Source organism: Linepithema humile, unplaced genomic scaffold (assembly GCF_040581485.1).
Source record: "Linepithema humile isolate Giens D197 unplaced genomic scaffold, Lhum_UNIL_v1.0 unplaced_2, whole genome shotgun sequence".
Lineage (NCBI taxonomy): Eukaryota > Metazoa > Arthropoda > Insecta > Hymenoptera > Formicidae > Linepithema > Linepithema humile.
In genome coordinates, this window is record NW_027124986.1 from 37,617 (window position 1) to 58,158 (window position 20,542).

Below are 20,542 nucleotides of genomic sequence, written 5' to 3' on the forward strand. Positions count from 1 at the left end.
TTTATGTAAACTTTCACGAGACAAATTTGCCTTTTACGAAATGAAACAGCTTGTGAAAGCAAACAAAGCGTAACTCTCTCGTATTCCACGTTTAAAACATGCAACGCGCAAAGACATTGGAAAATTTAATACTGTTGTCTTCTCTTTGGTATTTTTCTAGTTAATTTGAAGTCGCTTTGATATTTTTTCAAGCATTTTAAAGATAAAAGATATTTTTATATCTCTTAAAATAATATAAAACGGAAAAATATTAATAAAAGTTACGATACAATTCAATTTCTTACTCTTTCCACTCAAGCGTTTTTAGTTACGCATTTGCGCTAATATTAAAGATATTGTAAATGTAGAAGCGATGTATATCCACTCGAGTCTAATAGAACGCATGGTCGATAAATACGTTTCGTAAATATTAGATATATCGCGTACGTTTAAGGCTCGCGGTAGCAATTACTATGCTGTGTCGAGAGTACGATCGACCCGTACGTTTCCGCTGAATTAATTGCTCCTAAACGGGGCCAGCCCGGGGTGATAGGGGCGCTGCTCGGCAGGGTGAGTGAGCTCGAGGGCGCGATTAAATCACGCTCGTTAAATCGAAGCGGCCGCCGCGCGGCGCCGCAAAAATTGGTCGCTCGTTTATTCCGGCCGGCGCTGAAATCGGCACTATATAACGGGAACGAGCGATGAAAAATTAATAAGCCCACTGGTTGCCACAGTTCGACGGCGGACGAAAAAGAGCGCGTGAGAACGCCGGAGAATGGCGAATATCTGCGAAAACAGAACGAACGATGACAGTTTTCCCGCGGGTTCAACGTATCGGACTTTTTTCTTCCACTTTTTACGCGTCTGACCGCGACGAAATTAAATGCAGCGCGAGCGTGACGTCCGTCAATCGGAATAAGTAAATTAAACCTGGCTGGGAAGGAAAACTCTCTTCGTATCGACGACCGTCTTCGATATTCGACGCGTCCGCGACGTCTTTGATAAAATTAAATGACATCGTGGGGATTACCTACGTGCGAGAAAGAAAAAGAAAAACAACGTTCCACAACGTTCCGATGACATCAATTGTGAATTCCGACTATAGAGCGTGGATCTTCCCCCCCGCATAATAAATTCATTTTAATTTCAGCATTTCTTTTCTCTTTGCTATCCAGAAATAACTAATTTCTGGCCGCGCGCTTGAAATTCCGTTATATCATCCCAAAGAGTTTCCTGTTCATTCTCCGGCAAATTTCTATTTTTTCTTTTCCTTTTTCTTTCGCTCCACCATGGGCGGAACAAGTGAATAACTTTCTACTCCATTCCCGATGAAGTGGCAAAAGCTCGATATCAAATTGGCGGGCTCCGTCGCGGGATTCGCCCGATAGAAAATTTTTAATGAAAGTTACTAGGGGCAGGATGCGGGAAAGTTACGGAGGAGCCAACGAAGCGCGAAGAGTCCCTGGTAATCTCTGACATCTTGTTACAGCGCGCGGTGTAAGAAGAGCGCCGGCGGAAGCCGGTGCAGGCGGGCGGGCGGGCGGGGGCAAGTCTGGTCGCGTCGCGGCGCGACCTCCTCGTTCAATTAAAGCGTCAGCGTCCGCGGAAAACTTTTATATGAATGGTTTTCATTACGTCGCGGACTTATTAAGGGCGTCTTCGCGCGGGCATTAATATCCTCGTCGCAACGAGTTTTGTTATCAAGCGCGACCATTCAGGCCGCGCGATGGGTCGGCGGGCGCGCCGGCAAGCACGGCACTATTTTAACATCGGCAAACTTGCGGCTGAAATCTGCAAAACCCCAAGATACTTCCGGTACATACCACTTGCGCTGCGTCGTGGCTCGCTCCAGCTAGAGAGCCTCCGCTTCTTGAATAAGAGAAAATCTTCGACGTCTGGTTTCTCTGCACGCTCGCTGGTCAATTATTTCGGTCTGAAAAGAGAAAAAGATATTGTCAAAGTTAGACAAAGATAAATTTTTACAATATTGAATGGAAATATTGTATCGTTATTGTATCGTATCGCTCGCGGTATTTTGTTCGGAATAAAAGGCGGAAGTAATTCATTTTGGTGTATGTGTGTATTGGTGTGTAGCCGTGTATGTGATATTAAAGGGTTAGCAACAATGGCCGGTAATTTGCTATTCGGAATCATGCCGCAGAAATGTATTCTTGCGTGATGATATATATATATGCAACGCGCGCGTAATCGTACGGTCGGTTACACGGGCACATCGCCATACGTTCGACTAAACCGGTGATAAAACAAATCGTGACAAATTGCCGACGAGATGTGGCAGTCTCGCGCCACGCAATTGCACCCGGCGAGACGGCCTCACCGGGTTAAAGAATGAAAAAACGTGACGAGGGACGCGCGTGCGAATTACGTTGAGAGTAGATTGCGGTTTCCACATAAACATTTATTTACTACGTTTTTTTCAATATTACTGTTCTGTGAATGGTGAAATATGGTAGGTAAGTAATTAAAAAAAAAAAATAAAAATATAAAAATTTCTTCATTAAAAATAATACCTTTCGCATAAAATGAGATGTACTTTAAGTAACGGCATTTATAAAGGTGATGCGGCAGTTTGCACTTTACAAATGTAAAAAGCACGGTAGATACGGAAAGACGGAGGACGACGGAATTATGCCTGCGCGACACGCGAAAGTAATTCCTGTGGCGGGTGTCTACCTGATTTCGCAGAGTGCACCCTTCGCGGACTTTCCGGCTGTAATAAAAAATTGCGTTTGCGCATGTTCCATCTCTTAAGTACGTCCGAGAGGCTGATTCCGCGGCACCAACACCGGCGCCAGTAGCGTGCATGTGCCACCGTAGTTTCTCGCCAGACTTCTGCAATTTCGCATCGGGCGGAAGGGACAGGAGCGAGCTTGAGAATGGCGCCGACGAGGAGGGAATGCAGAAGATAAGACAAATGGAGATGAAGGGAGAGAGAAGTGCGCGCCGAGAAAAAGGATGAAAATCGTAAGAACGACAGGTAATATACAAGAAATGCATAATGTCCTCGCCGGTTGCGATGCGCCGCGCCACCGAGGAAAATATATATAAAATACAAGCGCGTCTCTCTCTCTCTCTCTCTCACTCTCTCTCTCTCTCTCTCTCTCTCTCTCTCTCTCTCTCGCTCTCTCCCCCCGTCGCATTCAGACGGTCCAGCGAGGCGAGAGGCGAACCGTTAGCGCGCGGAAATGGACCGCTGAGTGTGCTCGGGCACCGCATTAATGCATCACTAAGTAACTTGTGGTAATGAGCGAGCGGTTGCCAGTAAGTACCACTCGACAAGTACGGAAGCAAGTAACGAATATCGCGTCCTTTGCCGTTCGACTTCCTTCCCGCGTTACTCGAGTGTAAAATAGTAGCCTCGAGTCATATCTGCTTCCGTGGAATTATTCTTACGGTTAATTACACGGCGTGCGGCGTTGCTCTTATGTATGTCATTAATATCGAGAACGCGAGGAGGGTTTCTACAAATGAAAGGCAGATAGCTCGGTGGAAAGTAATAGACCACGGAATTAGAATCCAGCAGTTCGGTTTCACTGCAAACTGATACATGCAAGACTATTAAAGAGCAAATGCACGCGTTGACTGTTCGCTTCAACGAAAACGTACGCGACGTCTCGCCCGTTGTTTCCGGCATGTTGCAAGGTTCGTGGTAGTTAACTTTCTGCTAATTAGAGTTCAAGATATCCCAAGGAAGGTCTTGGCTGAGCTTCGGCAATGCGAGTAAGAAGATGTACATACGCATCAAAAGAAAATTCACAAGTTTTCGATATTATAAAAAGTCGTTTTCAAGTTTGCGAACTGAAAGATATCTCAGTGCGTATTCTCTTTGATTTTATATTCAGAAAAAATAATCTACTCTGAAGGCTTGAAAAATTTCCATTTCTATATTAGAAATCTCATTAATCTTTAATTTGCGCAAATGTCATCCGACCGAGAAAGATGGCTGAGCTCTTGAAAATAATTGGAAAAATAAGCGATTCGTACCTTATCCGGGCGAGCAATCCCACATGCCTCTTATTGCGCGTCCTCGTTTCCTCTTACTTTCTGCGCGCCTGTACAGAAGCTCGCAACGCGCAAATTCGCGATGCAATTTCGCCGTAATTTAATTTAACGCGGCATCGTCCGAGCAAACTTTCTCGCTTCCTAAATCCCGTAGGAGCTCGCTGTCGGGTTAAAGCAGGCACAAGCGGATGGATTTTTATCCTCCCTTTTTTCCCCGACTGCTTCTCACTCACTCTCTCTCTCTTCCCCTTTCTCTGTGTCACGCTCTAATTTACGGAGTGATTTTTGACGGAATTGTAAAATTGAAGTCGGCAAACGCGTGAAGAGGAAGAGAGATGATTGCACGCGGCGGAAGCTTCATTTCGGATTTCGGGGCAAACATATTTGCCGGATTCAATTAGAGTGTAAACTACTTCCTGCGTTGAAACCTCAATATAAATTCTAGCCTGTTATACGGTAATCCCGGATTATTATCGTCATTATTATCCGATGAATAAATTATTACATTACGTGCTGTTTTCACCGTATATATTTAATTTATTTTCCTGTCCCCTTTCCTCCATTTAATTTCCCCCAAATCGCTTCCAAAATGCTGCAGAGAGGAGAATTATAGAGAACAATTTGGTACCTCATATTTTTGTGGTCACTCTTGACATTCCGCGCTACTAGTTTCATTGCTTCTTTTTTTTTATTGTGCCGCGATATCTCGTCGAATCGTTTGATAGCGGATTTGTGGGGGCGTCCCTCAGCTTCGCGCACGGTTCTAGTAATTTGTTGCAGCGGTACATTCGCTGCGGATCGAAGAGATTAAGAGCGTCTATGAATACGTGAGCTGCGCCGAGCCGCGAGAACAGTATACGTTAATAACACGCGATCTTTTTTGTCATCATCAGTGAACTGCGACCAATAAATCACCTCTCATAAGCTGGCAGAACCAAATCAGCAGAATCGAATGCGACTTATCGGAAAATTTAGTACTCATTTTGTACTATTTTGTACCACAAATAATAATTTTGTACCCCGTGCCATTTAAGAAAAAATCGTGGCGCTGCCAACTTCATATTAAGCTAGCAAAACCAAAAAAAAAATTATATACACTCACCCGAAAAAAAAGCGGTACACTGAAAATGTGGGAAAAATTCATCAAATTTCAACTGACGATAACTTCGTAAATAATAAAGATAGAAAGTTCTATAAAATATGGAAATGAAGCTAAAAATCTCTACTTTAAGAATCAATTTATTTCAATGTTGCAAAATAAATTTATTGAAAACGGCGGATGACAAAGCGCGAGCATGCAAAATTGAAAAATAATGGTTCGAGTTTGCGACGGTGCACGGTATAAACAAAAAATTGTAGCTTATTGGGATCAAAAGCGTACGAAAGTACAGAGTCTCCTCTTTAAAATGCTTTTTTATGCATCTCGATACGATGATTTTTCGCCGAGAGATTCGCATTTGAAGAAAAAGGCAGATTCTTACTTCAAATGCGAATCTCTCAGCGAAAAATCATCGTATCAAGATGCATAAAAAAGCATTTTAAAGAGGAGACTCTGTACTTTCGTACGCTTTTGATCCCAATAAGCTACAATTTTTTGTTTATACTGTGCACCGTCGCAAACTCGAACCATTATTTTTCAATCAATTGTTTTGCATCCGAAGGAGATGTCTGCAGATCTTTTGTGATTTCTCCGCCCTGACTTTTTGTTTATGCTCGACCGCACATTGCGAGAAGAGTGCTTGATTTCTCTTGATCTTTTTCTTTCGAGACGCGTTACTTATTCGTACGACTTCGTCAAAGTAAACAATAATTAATCTTTTCGCATTGAAATTATTGGTCAATTATGGCGACGATAAGTCCTGAAAAAGCTGCTCAAGTTGTAGCGTTAATTGAAGATGGGAGAAGTCGAAGGTACGTTGCTGAGGCACTTGATTTATCAGTGTCAACCGTGCAACGTGCTTATGCTAGGTACTTGGAGACTAATTCTGTCCAAAGAAGACCTGGTTCGGGACGTCCTCGTTGTACGAATGAAAACGATGACCGATTTATTGTTTTAAATTCATTAAGAGACAGACATCGAACGGCTGTTCAAATTCGAAACAATTTAAGAGATGTCCGCGAATGTAATGTATCCGTTGACACTATTCGAAACAGATTAGCGGAACACGGTCTTTTTCCGCACAGGCCAGCAAATGTACCTTCGCTTATGCGTCGCCATCGCGTAACTCGACTCAATTTTGCTGTCGAGCATGCAGGCTGGACATATGCAGAATAGAGTACCGTTCTTTTTAGCGACGAATCTCGTTTTTGTCTGTATTCTTCAGACGGACGAGAACGAGTATACCGTCGCGTTGGAGAACGATTTGCAGACTGTACTGTAAGTGAGAGGCCTAGAAGTAAGAATCTGCCTTTTTCTTCAAATGCGAATCTCTCGGCGAAAAATCATCGTATCGAGATGCATAAAAAAGCATTTTAAAGAGGAGACTCTGTACTTTCGTACGCTTTTGATCCCAATAAGCTACAATTTTTTGTTTATACCGTGCACCGTCGCAAACTCGAACCATTATTTTTCAATTTTGCATGCTCGCGCTTTGTCATCCGCCATTTTCAATAAATTTATTTTGCAACATTGAAATAAATTGATTCTTAAAGTAGAGATTTTTAGCTTCATTTCCATATTTTATAGAACTTTCTATCTTTATTATTTACGAAGTTATCGTCAGTTGAAATTTGATGAATTTTTCCCACATTTTCAGTGTACCGCTTTTTTTTCGGGTGAGTGTATATATAAATAAAAAATACAACGTATACAGTTAGCGCTGAATTTGTACTAATTTGTACCACCCAAAAAAAGTCAAAATATTTCCATTAACTCCTTAAAACAACCCTTATTTCGTCTATCCTAGAAAATAGGACATTTTTTTCCGATTTTTTAAGAATTTAACCAGCAAAATTGAACTAAATTTATCTTATTACTTACCACTTGTCATGTACTATTTTGTACCACCAGAAAGAATTTTGTACCCCGTGTTATTTGAAAAAAAATCTTTTTTTGTGTGGTACAAATTAGTACAAATTCAGTACTAATAGAATCTATCGTTATTTGTTATTTTTTAATAATTTTTATTCGGATAGTTCCACATCATGTTGGCAGGACCACGATTTTTTTCAAATAACACGGGGTACAAAATTCTTTCTGGTGGTACAAAATAGTACATGACAAGTGGTAAATAATAAGATAAAATTAGTTCAATTTTGCTGGTTAAATTCTTAAAAGATCGGAAAAAAAATGTCCTATTTTCTAGGATAGACGAAATAAGGGTTGTTTTAAGGGGTTAATGGAAATATTTTGACTTTTTTTAGGTGGTACAAATTAATACAAATTCAGCGCTAACTGTATACGTTGTATTTTTTATTTATATATATATATTTTTTTTTTTTGGTTTTGCTAGCTTAATATGAAGTTGGCAGCGCCACGATTTTTTCTTAAATGGCACGGGGTACAAAATTATTTTTTGTGGTACAAAATAGTACAAAATGAGTACTAAATTTTCCGATAAGTCGCATTCGATTCTGCTGATTTGGTCCTGCCAGCTTATGAGAGGTCAATAAATCACATATCGCGCCATATAGTAATTAAGTGTAGTATTGCGAACAGGGACGGATTTCGGTTTCTGCCGCTCCTAGGCTGTATCAAATTTGCCACCCCTTAATGACAGTGGAGCAAGGGGGAATTTTTTTATTAATTAAATAAGAAATAGATAATAAAATAGGAAACAGGTATCTTATATATAGGATTCTTTGAATAATAATAAATAACACATTCTCTCTCGCGCGCGCGCGTTTCCAGTTTTCTTCTCCAATTGTCAACCGATTTTGTTGATATTTTTTCTATGATATTTAATATTACCCCGAGCATATAAAGCCAGAAATGTAAAGAACGTAAAAAAATTTTTTAAATTAAAAAAACTCAAAGAAAAAATTTTAGCAAAAATGGTTGAGAATTGGAGGAGAAAAACAGGAAATAAATTTCGCCGAAAACGCCGGAAAAAATAGCACTTTACACGCTCTTTACCAGTAATAATCACGAACATATTTATATTATGATTATTTTAATAAAAATCAGAATGTATTTCGAATATAAATCGAGATAATAAATCAAGTTAATAAATTTTTTTTTAATTCAAAAATTAAAAATTTGCCGCCCCCTAAAATCTGCCGCCCTAGGCTATAGCCTGTCCAGCCTAATGGGAAATCCGCCCCTGATTGCAAAGCATCCGCTTTTAAAGCTATTGTACTTTGTTAAATTACTTTATTAAGAGTAGTTTAAAAGTCTTTGAACGTCGTTTCCGAGTCGTATATCATTCGCAAATAATTACAAATATATATTGATATTAAAAATAATGATATATATGAGCTTTTTATTTAAGAACAGTTATTAATATTCAAAGGCAATTATTGTATTATTATCACTTCTATTATATTTCCAGAAATATTGACTGTCAATCATTATGTCAATCATTTATAATAGTTATGATTTCAAATGTCATTCATTAAGACATGATAAATGTCTACAATTATTATAGACTAAATAATTATTGATAGAATAGTATAGTTTATTAATAAAATTAATGAAGCTATAAAAAACATATTTTGTGTCCAGCATTGTAAGAGATTTTGTAGTGAATTAATTTGGAATCAATACTTAATAAAGATAACTAATCTGTCAGGATAATATTATATTTCGTGGTATAAGTCTTCCAGTACAAGGTATTCGACTTCACTTCGTCAGTGTTGGCAGCGGACTCCCCCCTTTTGCTCAAATACGTAGTCATAATACATCTCTATATGCGCTCTGTTTCTGAAGCGCCGTCTATCGCTCAAACTTTTCGAAAACGCTCGTTATCGCTTACAGTATTAAATAATTTTCTGTCGATTCCGTAGCATAATCTAAACAATATGTAAATATAAATATTTGATATCTTTTATATATTCTTAATTTATATCTATAGATAAATCTAATTTTATTTGCTTCGTGGTAATTTTCCAAATGCCTGAGGAAATGCAAATATAACATATTTAAAAAAATTTTGCCTTTTTTTACCTTGGATATTTAACAACAAGCAAATTCATGCATTTCATGTAACGCGCTAGTTAATGGTCATATGGACTCTATTTGGATGAATTTCCAGGATCCGTTTCCCGTTTTCGTGTCATATCGGAAATGTCGTTCCTTGTCTCTTCCGTGCGATTGCGCTAAAGGTATTTGCGTCGCGCGATTTTATGGATGGTACAACGGAAGCGCATGAAAGCACGATGAATATGTTCGATGTGCATCGAGAAAATGCATGCGCCGAGTGGCAGGGCAAAACAACGCGGACGAATCAAATCCCTTTTATAGTTTCTCGTGATTTTTTTCCAATTTTTCAGATCGGCGAGTGTTTCCTGACTGATAGGCTATCTAGATGATTTTACAGATAACCAAATGAAAGACATCGCTCGTCACACATGCCGACAACGCATTTTGTTTTCGCACTGTTCTATAAATATTTTTGTAAAACTTCAAAATAGAATTATTTTATTTTATCAAATATTCACGTCATATATTAAAAAAAAATTCCCTTCCGGATTTTGTATAAAATTCGCAATAAAAGTTTGCGAGGTACTCGAAAATTCTGCCATTAAATAATTTAACGTTTTAATTGTTAGACCGAAACTTCCGTCGATGTTATGTTTCTTCACAATTTGCGGAAACATTTCGGAAGTTCGTCGATGTGGAATTACGTCAACGGGATTAACATTCGCCCGATGGACGACAATTTGTCTTTGCGCCATTAAAATTCTTCGAGAAGTTTCCCAGGAGTTTCCAGCTGAAACATCCTCCAACAACCCAGCCGGAGTATTCGAGTCCTCGAAATGTCGCAAAAAGTTGGCCGATGTTAATGGGTCGGTACGATTACGTGAACCGCAAAGCGGCACGACCGGCCGCGACGAGAGAGGCAAAGAACAAAGTACCGTTATTCCCCACGCCAAAGATGCAACGGCGATACTCACGGAGAGCTCCTGGAGCATCGTGCCACCGTGGACGAAGTTCTCGCCGTTGAATTATGCATGATTTCCTGCCCTCGGTCGCTCGCTAACCATCCGCGTCAACGCCACTTTCGCCGCGCCTTATTTAATAATCGCGGCGAGATCTCTAGTATTAGAAAGGCGCGGCAATCTTGCAGGTAAGAAGCTTACGTGAACTGAGTGTGTATCACGTGCGACTAATACTGTCTCCAGATGAGTCTCACATTGCAAGATCTAAAAGAATGCAAAGTTCGTATTTTTTTTAATTCACAATTATTTGAATATTCTTTGGAAATGTCGGGTATTTTTATAATTTTGTAGTACACGTGCGTCGAAAGTAGCCTATTACGCGCATGCTTTACGTGCGGAAAGTAGCCTATTACGCGCATGCTTTACGTGCGGAAAGTAGCCAATTTCACACGCAACATATTACCGCACGCTTCAAACTTATTACCGCACGCTTCCGGTTTATTACCGCACGCTTCCGCTTTATTACCGCACGCTTCACTTATTATTTCATTACAAAGCAACGCCATCTTGCAGCGCGATAGAAAATAAATAGCCATTACTTCTTCCCTGTCCCAAAGTCTAATCTCAATTGCGCCCAACACGCAGTGACACATGTAAGAAACTGGTAAGGTAAAAAGCGTCTTATCATTACACTTACCCCGCACTTATACTACAATAGGCTACTTTCGACGCACGTGTACTACAAAATAGCATATGTATCAAGTGCGGGATGGCAATTGCCAACTCGTGGGTAGGGAGGGAATGGTCGCACTCGCCTTCGGCTCGTGCGACCATTCTCCCCTCCCTACCCACTCGTGGGCAATTGCCAACTTCCCGCACTTGATACACAATATACTATTGTACTCTCGCTCACATAGATTGAAATATAATTAACCTTTTCACGAATTCTCCGGATTTTTTTTCCACGAGCTTTATCTTGACAAACATAAATTTTGGTTTTAATCTAGCCTGATACTTCCCGCGGTTAAAGTACCAATTGCGGTGGCCGCGACGATAACGAGTAAAGAAATTAATATGACGTCATTCGCACATGCTCGTACGGATACATTGTTATCGCAAGTGCCGCGTCGGAAACCGCGCATGGACAGAATTTGCGAGGGCGAGCCGGGTGAGTATAGCAAACGTGTTCCAACACACGGACGCGCCACGGTGCACCATAACCAGCCGCTCGGAGTGCAAGCTCCGTCGGTGCTTGAAACTTAATCCTCCGCGACGTCATAAGATAACGGCACTCGGTATCGCATAAACTTCATTGTTCTCGAGGTAAGCGCCTGGCACAACATTGCCGTTACATCGTCGCGCGCCTGCATTGTCTTCAGAACGACTGCATCCTGACGTCGCGCTGATCTGGCGTCCGTTTTCGATGCATTAAATCGGGATCGTCGATTAATGGAGTACCGATTAATGAAACTATAGAGCGCACATTGTAGCTTCGCGACGTCACCGAAGTAAACGAGATAGCTCGCAAAGTGATGAAACAATCTCAACTACAATTCCCTTTCTCATCATTTTCCTTTCATATACGCACATAATTTACAAACATACTACAAACATATTACAAACATAAGTAAATGCATAACAATTTTGTTTTCAATTTAGAAGCTGTTCCAATTATGACAGATGAATTCGGCATGTAATGTGTTTTAAAAAATATAAAAGATAAATAGTTCTGTGGCGTAAATTACTCACTTAACATTATTAAATAAACAGTATAATAATTATGCACTAATTTATTTTAATGAAAATTATTTTACTAACCACACTCAGCGCTTTATTACTACTTCAAGTGGCGGAAGAGTCTTGTAAAGCAAAGACGTTGCAAGGATTTAAAACAACTGAGCTGGAATATGAGATAAGAACGCGCGCGGTGGAAAATGCTCTTCGGAGCAGAGAGAAACACGATGTTATGTAAGGAACAGGATATTCTAGGAAATCTAGCTAAAGTCCGAGAAGTCATAGACTATAAATCATACATTTCCATGTACCTGTCGAATGTGTTATAGATTTTATGTAAAATTGCATGTAGCAGTGTGTAAAATATTCTCAAAAATATGACTATTTTATCAAATTTATCATAAACCAAAAGAAGTTTTGATTGACACAAAAAGAATATCTAATTATATCTAACTGTTCGAAGTGTATTCTCAAAATCATTTATTTATTACATCTTACATAATAAAAAATTTTGAAACTTTTGCATATAAAACGGGCACATTTATCAATTTTTAAAACATTTGTCATTTAGATTCACATATCGCATAAGATGTATTCACGAAAAGGCAAATATGTCTGTACAGGGTAAAATGTCGGTTTTCCCGGGAAAATTGGTATTTCACGTCGAGGGTACAATTCACCCTCGAAGCTACTGCCGTTAAGAAGCCGTAGAAATTCTCTATGGTGACATTCCTCCGTTGTTATGCTAAAATTAGGATTCGAAACATAGGGATAGATGGAAAAAGACATAGCGCCTTCACTGAATAAAGAAAAGTAGGTAAGTCGCCCGTGCGCTCTTGAAAAATAAAATTTACTCTAATGAGAAAATTTACGTCTCGTCTTTCATTTCCTTTTCGTTATTTTATTATGTAAAGTATAGCTTCATGTTTTATAGAAATAAATGGAAAAATAAAAATATATATAAAATTAGTTCTTTTACAATTAAAAAGAACTTATCCTATAATATGCATTCATCAAGTTAAAAATTTGTTAGTGTTTCTTGCAATTAAATGTAAAACTTTTATAAATTGTATTGTAAAATTTTTCATTATCTTAAATATGTTTTATCAAATAGATCTCGAAAACAGAGGTGCATTCCAGACAGAAATTTTGAGTCTCAAGTGGAAAAACTCGTTTCGAAGAAAACAGAAAAGAGACAAAGAGAAACCGTGATACCGCCGGCATCACGACGACTCGTTCTCCGTTATCTTCTGCGCACGCACGCGGTGCATACAAGCCGCGAGCCAAACCAAACGTAAAGTTTTGCAATAAGCCCGAGACTCACGTATAGTAGACACGGTCGCGCATATCCGCGCGTTTTTCGACGCGTCTATTTGCCCGAAAAAAATCCGCTTGGAGTAGACGCGCCGCGAGATATAAAATGTACTCTTCGGATTTACGACGATGGAGAGTGAAAATAACAAAAAAAGGAAAAAAAAAAGCGAGATACACTCGCACGAAGATACGTGCGTGCGCGCGCCGGATACGAATGCACGCATGTATATATGGATCAGAGAAAACGGTCGTTTTTGTCGAACGGGGTAAAAAACATTTTCCAGTTCGCGTAGGAGATGCTGGAGGCAGAAACAATTTTCGATTCGACGCATGCGAAAATTCATATCGTCGAAAGCGTGGGAGCGCGAGAGAGGAGTGGAGTGGAAGAGAAAAAGAGGGACAGAGAGAAAGATACACGAGCGAAACGACGAATCGACGTGTTTGCAAATGTTCGACGCGTGGCCGCGACGCTGTGTGTGATGGGAGAGAAAAATTGCCTATTTCAACGTCCCAGCATTTTCCCAGGCGCGCTAGCCTCCCGGTAATCTAGATTGCGGCTTGCATGACGACGAAATATTTCCGGTGCGTGTACGATGACCGGTACCGTGGCTATCTCTCCGTGTTTCCACCGCTCGCAAAAGGAAAACGCTTGAAAAGATGAGACGCAAAGTTGACGCGATGTCTTTTGCGCTCCTTAGCTACTCTTCCTTTTCATACGGTGACTGCTAAGTAAAATTTATGACAAATTTCTGGGCTGCTTGATAATCTGCTACGCGGAATCTGTTTGGAAAAATATTTTGCGAGAAGATACTCATGCGGATTTCGCCGCGTGTGTTTATTCCGCGATCGTGAATTCATAAATTATCGAGTTAATAACGATAGAGAGATATCCTCAAAGAAGGCAAATTATTTTTTATCACTTCATCGATTTTGCACAATTTTATCTTATTTTTATTTTATTTTCCAGTTTTTCATATTGCGGAAAAACTGCAGGGACTTTAGAGACAGACTTTAATTTAAACAAAAATCCTTTTCAGTCTGTGGTCTCTAGATACCTTAATTTATCGCTGGTGGGCCTGGCTGACGTAACGTCGTTACGTGGTAAACGTTCGCCACGAAAATTCGCGATCGACCGGCGGTGGATGCATTTGTTGCAGCGCCCCGACACAACGGCGCTTTTTATCGGCGTGGATCTTCTTCCGTGTCGCACGCACGGAGGAAAGGGGTTACGATTGCAATATAGTTGAACAAGTGGTAGAGAACGGGTCGTTGCTTGGAAAGTCGGTGAAGTATTAGGCGTGCTCATGTCACGCGAAGAATGAACGCTGACTATTTGTACGCCGTTTAAGAGGCTCCTGTATTCTGGGAAGTGTTGTAAAAATAAAGATCGAAATATCGCGATATTCGTAATAGCACTCGCATCGATACATGCTCCTAATAATGTTATTTAATCATTAATATAACCTTGTCGTTAAGCTTTAAATTTCTACTTAATTGTGTAACTTTAATTATATATATGCCATATTTGAAATTTAACCTTCGAGTTCTTATACTTATCGCTCGTAATGTATATGCAATCTCAAGACTTCCAGCTACGCAAGCCGTAAATTCTACGAGATTTCCTTATCTATTTGCATACTTTAATTAATTTTTTAAATATTTATATGTAAGAGTAATTACTTTAACACACACAAAAATCATCTAATATCTATCTGTTAAAGTTGATAGCAATTAAAACACGCACGCTCTTGCGTGCGTAAACTTGATGCTCGTTATCGCGCGAGCGAGGGTTGCGTTTGATACACGTAGTATCTTTAACGACCTATCAGATCTGATAAATAAAATATACGTGCTAAGATGTCAAGAAATCTCGTGTTTCTTATCATAAGCGAACGCGTTGTCGAACACCCGACAGTTACTTCAATCTCGTAAACAAACGACAAAGAAAAGTAATTTTATCGATTTTCCGGGACATTTCACGGAGGAAAAGAAAATAAGAAAATCGCTCGTTATCGAAGGGAGAACGGGAGTCGGTATCGAAGACCCTTTTGCGCGGCGCATTCCGTGCCACGTCGGAAGAAGATGAAGAATTCACGGGAAAACACGTCGGCGTGTGTGCCGAGGAGGCATCGCGACGAGGGGCGCGATTTATTGGATGAAATGCAAATTGAATTGTAGTTAGCGAGAGAGCGCCGAGAAACGACGCGAGTAAATCGTGCCCTCCTTCCCGCACCCTTGCTTCCGATTTCTCTCTCCCAGCTCCGTCCCCCGCGACAGCCACCGCCTCTCGATTCCCCCGTGTTCTTTCTCCGATAATTCGCACATAAATTCACGACAAATTGAAATAAAAACTGGGTCGATCGAAATGCAATTTACCCGAATGCGCGCTGCCCGTGCGCGCGACAGAAAGAATTCGCCAAGATCGTTCACCGGCGAGCCAATCGCGGATGCGATTTTCCTCCGCGCGGCGATCACCGTACCCGTTAATTGCCTGCTTTGCATCTGTTTCTGATTACCGGTGCGATCGTTAACTGTATGGCGTCGAGCCAGCTCTTCTTTCGGTAAAGCGATTTCGCAAGTATTTACATCCGTTCCCGGTTCGACGCTACGCTCACGCGCGTTATTATTTTGCAAACTTGCAATTTCCCAGGAAATTTATCGCTTGCATTTGGCATCGCGCTAGTTTTTAAACGGCGAGTCCAAATGGCACCTTTTCTACATTGATTTAAGAAAATATGAATTATAAATAAACTCCGATTCTTTCGTCACGATTTGCACGCCGAGCAAGGGAGCGTTTAATGATAATATTATTTGTCGCTGAAAAATTTGCAAATGAAAAAAATCGAAACGTCCTAGTAAAAAACTCGGGAAAAAATTACTCTCTGAATCACACGTTTATCACACGCTATGATAGATACACTTCTCTCGTTTACAATCACGAATTCATTCGGGAAAGGTATGCTGTTGCTTTGATGTGGTGTAAATTTACATGAGCTATACGGCTTCATTACTACTGGTCTATCCGAAAGTTACCGATAGAATAGAACACTCCAAAGTTAAATCGCAAAGCTCTTGTGCAAGCAGACAGCAGCGCGCGAATAAACATAAAGTGAGAATAACATTTAACCCGGACAACTCCTTCTTAAAGTGCATGCATTCTACTAAAAAGTGTACGCGTTCTGGAATTAAATGTAACACCTTCCTTGTATGCGAAAAGTTGTCAGTTTCAGCACGCTTGTCGCTTTTTAATTTTTACAATTTCTATATACAGTGTGTACAAATCTGTAAATTTCGGTGACATAATTGTGCAAAATTTTTTACAGATTACTTCGTGAATGCAAATAAAAGAATTGGGACAGTTCTCACAAAACTCAGAAAAAAAATTGCTCCCTCAACGCACAGTTTACAATATTTTAAAGATAAATTATACAATCTCATAAGCAATATAAAATTGCAGTAAAAGTTAATCAAATATTGACATTCCACGCTGCTGAAAACAAATGCACGCAATGTGCGTTTTGTCGTATATCGCGTGCACATTTTGACATCACGATTTTGATTTGTATCTACTGTTTAACAAAAAAAGTGTCATTTATTTGAGATATAAATTTGCTCGCGAGTTAAAGTGGACAATTTTGCGAAGTCAATAAATATATAAAAAAAAGTTGATTCAGTACTGGTCCAAAAACGCGAAATAAATATTGCAACAATTGTTACAATAGTAGTAATTATTCTGAATCAATTAAACCACACCATAGAGATTGGAAAACGTCAGTTGCAGTATGTGGAAGCACATTCAAAAATCAGTTTTAATTATCAACTTTACTTGAAGTTTGATGTAAAATCTACGTAAAATTTAGCATACATTTAATTAAACATGAAATTCAACGTGCAATCATAGTTTTGTTGACCACTCCAGCATAACAAAAAGTACTTCATAATGCAATTATTATTGGAATGTTTACTAATGGAGTGCGCGCCCACTAATTAGGAAACTGTATTTTATTGTTTTATGCAAATACAATAACATGTTCTTGTACACACAAGAAATTTTTCTACAAAATTTCATACAAATCTAAAAAAAAATTATATAAAAAAGAAACAATAAGGATTTTCAATTTCAATGTTTAACCTTGCTAAATTATGATTAAATTATATATTAAAATTTTAAAATCGCAGAAAGTTTCAATAATTAATAAGCGTTAATTATGCTGAAATACTTTATATTCTAGTTGCAATTATATGGTAACTGCAGTAATACGATAATTCTATTAGTTTACCAATATCCGTAATCCATATTTACAGATATTTCTATCTTACGAATATCGATACCAATGTTCCTAACTATAAATAGATTTTATGGTTATTAATTTACATATACATGTATGTATTTATATAATCCAACGTATAAAAGCTTATTTATCCGATAAAACAATTGGAATAAGAGCCTTTATAATTTTAAGGCAACGTAACCGGCATTCATCTTATTCACTTTATTCATCTCATTAAATTTCATAGTAAAATTTACATATAAGATTAGGACGATGAGAGATTGCATATAAAGCGGTTTGTTGTCTCTTTTATTTCTGACAGTGACGTATTGAAATTCTGACACGTAGAGAGCGAGTGGCGAGAGATGAAAAGTATGCACAGGCAAATATTTCGCAAGACAACTAGCCGTAAGCACGACGGTCGGCTAATTTCAATCGCTACGGACCGCGTGTTTGCGTGATGCCGCTGGCATCTTCACGCTCCACATGTCGAAGGCATGCCGCGAGAATTCGCGGACTGAACGGAAACGCACGGGCTCGAGCCTACATTCAGAGATCAATATGTCGCATTCCGTTCTAATAATACCGACGGTGTATTAATCGGCAGTACGTCCAACTGATTACTCATTAAGGCCGCTTGCGGTGGGCGTAATAACGCATCGCGCGAAAACATTAATTGGCATTCCAATGAGCCGTTTGTGGTGGGTTTCTTGCAAATTTCATTTGACTACATATTATTCATAAATAACTAAATAATTTGGTTTGTTAAAAATATGTTTGCAAATTTTTGCTTACCTAGTTACGTTCGATGAGTGCATCTCCGTAGAATATCAAATCGCTCCGATATTCTGCAGACAAATGAAAAAACAAATATATAATCTCACATTATTGCATTAAAAATTGTGCGGTCTAAAACTAGCGATTTATTATAAATGTAACAATTTGAAATTATTCTTATTCGTATTACTTTTTTCAATGCGTGATATTTGGCATTCAATTGTAAAATCATGCACTGAGAAAAATGGTTTTATTATATTAACAAAATTCTTCTGGTTGACCGTATTTTAGTCGAACGAAACAGAATTTCTGGTTATCGTCACAAAATTTTACACCTTATATCAACACCGTTTGGTTAACTTTACTATAAGGATTTGAATAAGTGTTTTCTTGTTGGATCTACAAAACTTCTTGTTATATTTACATAAATCGCAGCGCTCTGCAACAGTTTCGTCATCACTCACTAAACGGTTGATCAACTGTTCGCCGCATTCATTTGTTACACTGCTACTGCGCCCTCGCTACTCGCGGCGTGTATCGCGCGCATTAGATCTTTCGCGAAGCAATGGCGTTAAGCAGTCGGAACAGTCTCAACTGAGCTCGCTAAAGTTTTCCACGTCGCGTCGTGGAATTCATTACGGAATATTAGTTAGGCCGATGGCAGAGAACGAGAAGTAAGCACTTATGTCTGTCGTAGACGTCTGTCGTGGACGTATGGTAAGGCAGAGAAAAACGTAAGTCGTGAAAGGTTATTGGATACGTGTGGAAACGACTACGACATACATAAGTTTTTACGTCTCGGTCTCTGCCATCAGCCTTACATCCGAAAAGTTTTATGATCACGTGGTGTTTTTTTTTTTTAATGAAATATATGTATACCAGTGATGTAATGTTTCCTACCGGGCTCGGGAGCCGGGAGCCCGGTAGGAAACATCACATCACTGAGTATACTTTAAACCAAAATATATTGTTAGTATTTTACAAAAACCACACCTATCCGAACTTGTTTTTTAACTACAAAGTTGTGTTAACCTAACGAAACGATATAGTAAAGTTAACAAGAAATTCTGGTAGAGTTTTGTAAATCTAACAACACAATGTGGTAAGGTTTACAAGAAATTCTGGTAGAGTTTTGTAAATCTAACAACACGATGTAGTAAGGTTTACAAGAAATTCTGATAGATTTAAACAGGATAAAATTTAACAGAATCTTTTGGTAATTCCAACAACAAATTTGTTTCGTCCATTTTTGAACAAACGTACTAGTAGAATCAACCAGAATTTCTTATAATACAACAAAACTTTTTTTCCAGTGTGGTTGTTTTAAATCTTTATAGCATATTAAAAACTACTCGGATGATTTATTTTGCATTTAACACAGTCATCAGTGCAGCGACGGTACAAATGCATTCAGATATCGTTTGATCCCTCCAAACAAAACCCGACACTTTAACATTTAAATTCTGCAATAAATTCCAATACGTCAGAATCAAAAGCACAATAAATGACGATGCCAGGTGGCGCACCGTAATAAAGAGTGCATATCTTTGTTGCGCCAAAAGGAATCGAGAACCAGAAATCCCGGGAGAATCTGATTCTATTAGGAGGCAAGCTGCGACATTCCAATTAGCAAATTCTTGCCAACCAATTCGAATTAACAAATTCCTGCATACATTCTGGCGCCAAGTGCCGATGCGACTGAGCTACTAGCGATATATTTTAATTAAGCATATCTGTGCTTTTTTTTCCTGTAAAATACCTAATATTATACTCGTATTTTCAATCATTTCAACATTAAGAGGATGCTGGAGTGCCTGACGAACTCCGACGCGAAAGCGCCATCATTTCGATGGAACTAAAAATAAGAGTGATATTATCGGCATAAATCATAATCTAAGTATGAATGTATTGTGTATGCGTATGTGTGGTGCGTGTATATATTCGCATATTATTGTATAGCGCCTCTCTGATATTATCCTGGAACTAATCTTCTGTTATTTTTTCATCTGTTATACCGATATTGGACGCACACGTATGTAAAAATAGTCGGACAAGAATATTTTTTACATTAGACTTTTCAGCCCAATTTTAATAGTTCCGTAACATTCTATTCTGCAGTCCGCAATTCGGGCTGCTCTTATTCAGCGTCTTAAAACTGTTAAACTTTTATAAAAAACGAAAATAGATAGCTCTATACAATATGTTATCCTAAGAGCAGAATAGAAATTAATGAATAGAAACAAATTTTGTTATTAATTCTTTTTTTCCAAATAAAGTCGAGCAGCCCGAATTCCGTTTTTGTGTACACTTTACTCCTGCAAAAGGATTTACAATTCTATGCAACCAATAAAAAGATATTCTTGTTCGAAAAAATATAATGTCCGGCCGGTAACTCCAGCATCCCC

The 20,542-nt window shown here is 39.0% G+C and overlaps 1 long non-coding RNA gene across 1 annotated transcript; it reads right to left on the bottom strand.

The window, feature by feature from the left end:
- Positions 1–225: 225 nt before the first annotated feature.
- On the bottom strand, positions 226–18,210 carry LOC137001855 (uncharacterized). The gene is made up of 3 exons (XR_010891689.1): positions 18,156–18,210; positions 10,057–10,305; positions 226–1,912 (listed from the first exon to the last, which is right to left on the bottom strand). It is a non-coding gene; the product is annotated as an uncharacterized lncRNA (long non-coding RNA).
- Positions 18,211–20,542: the final 2,332 nt, after the last annotated feature.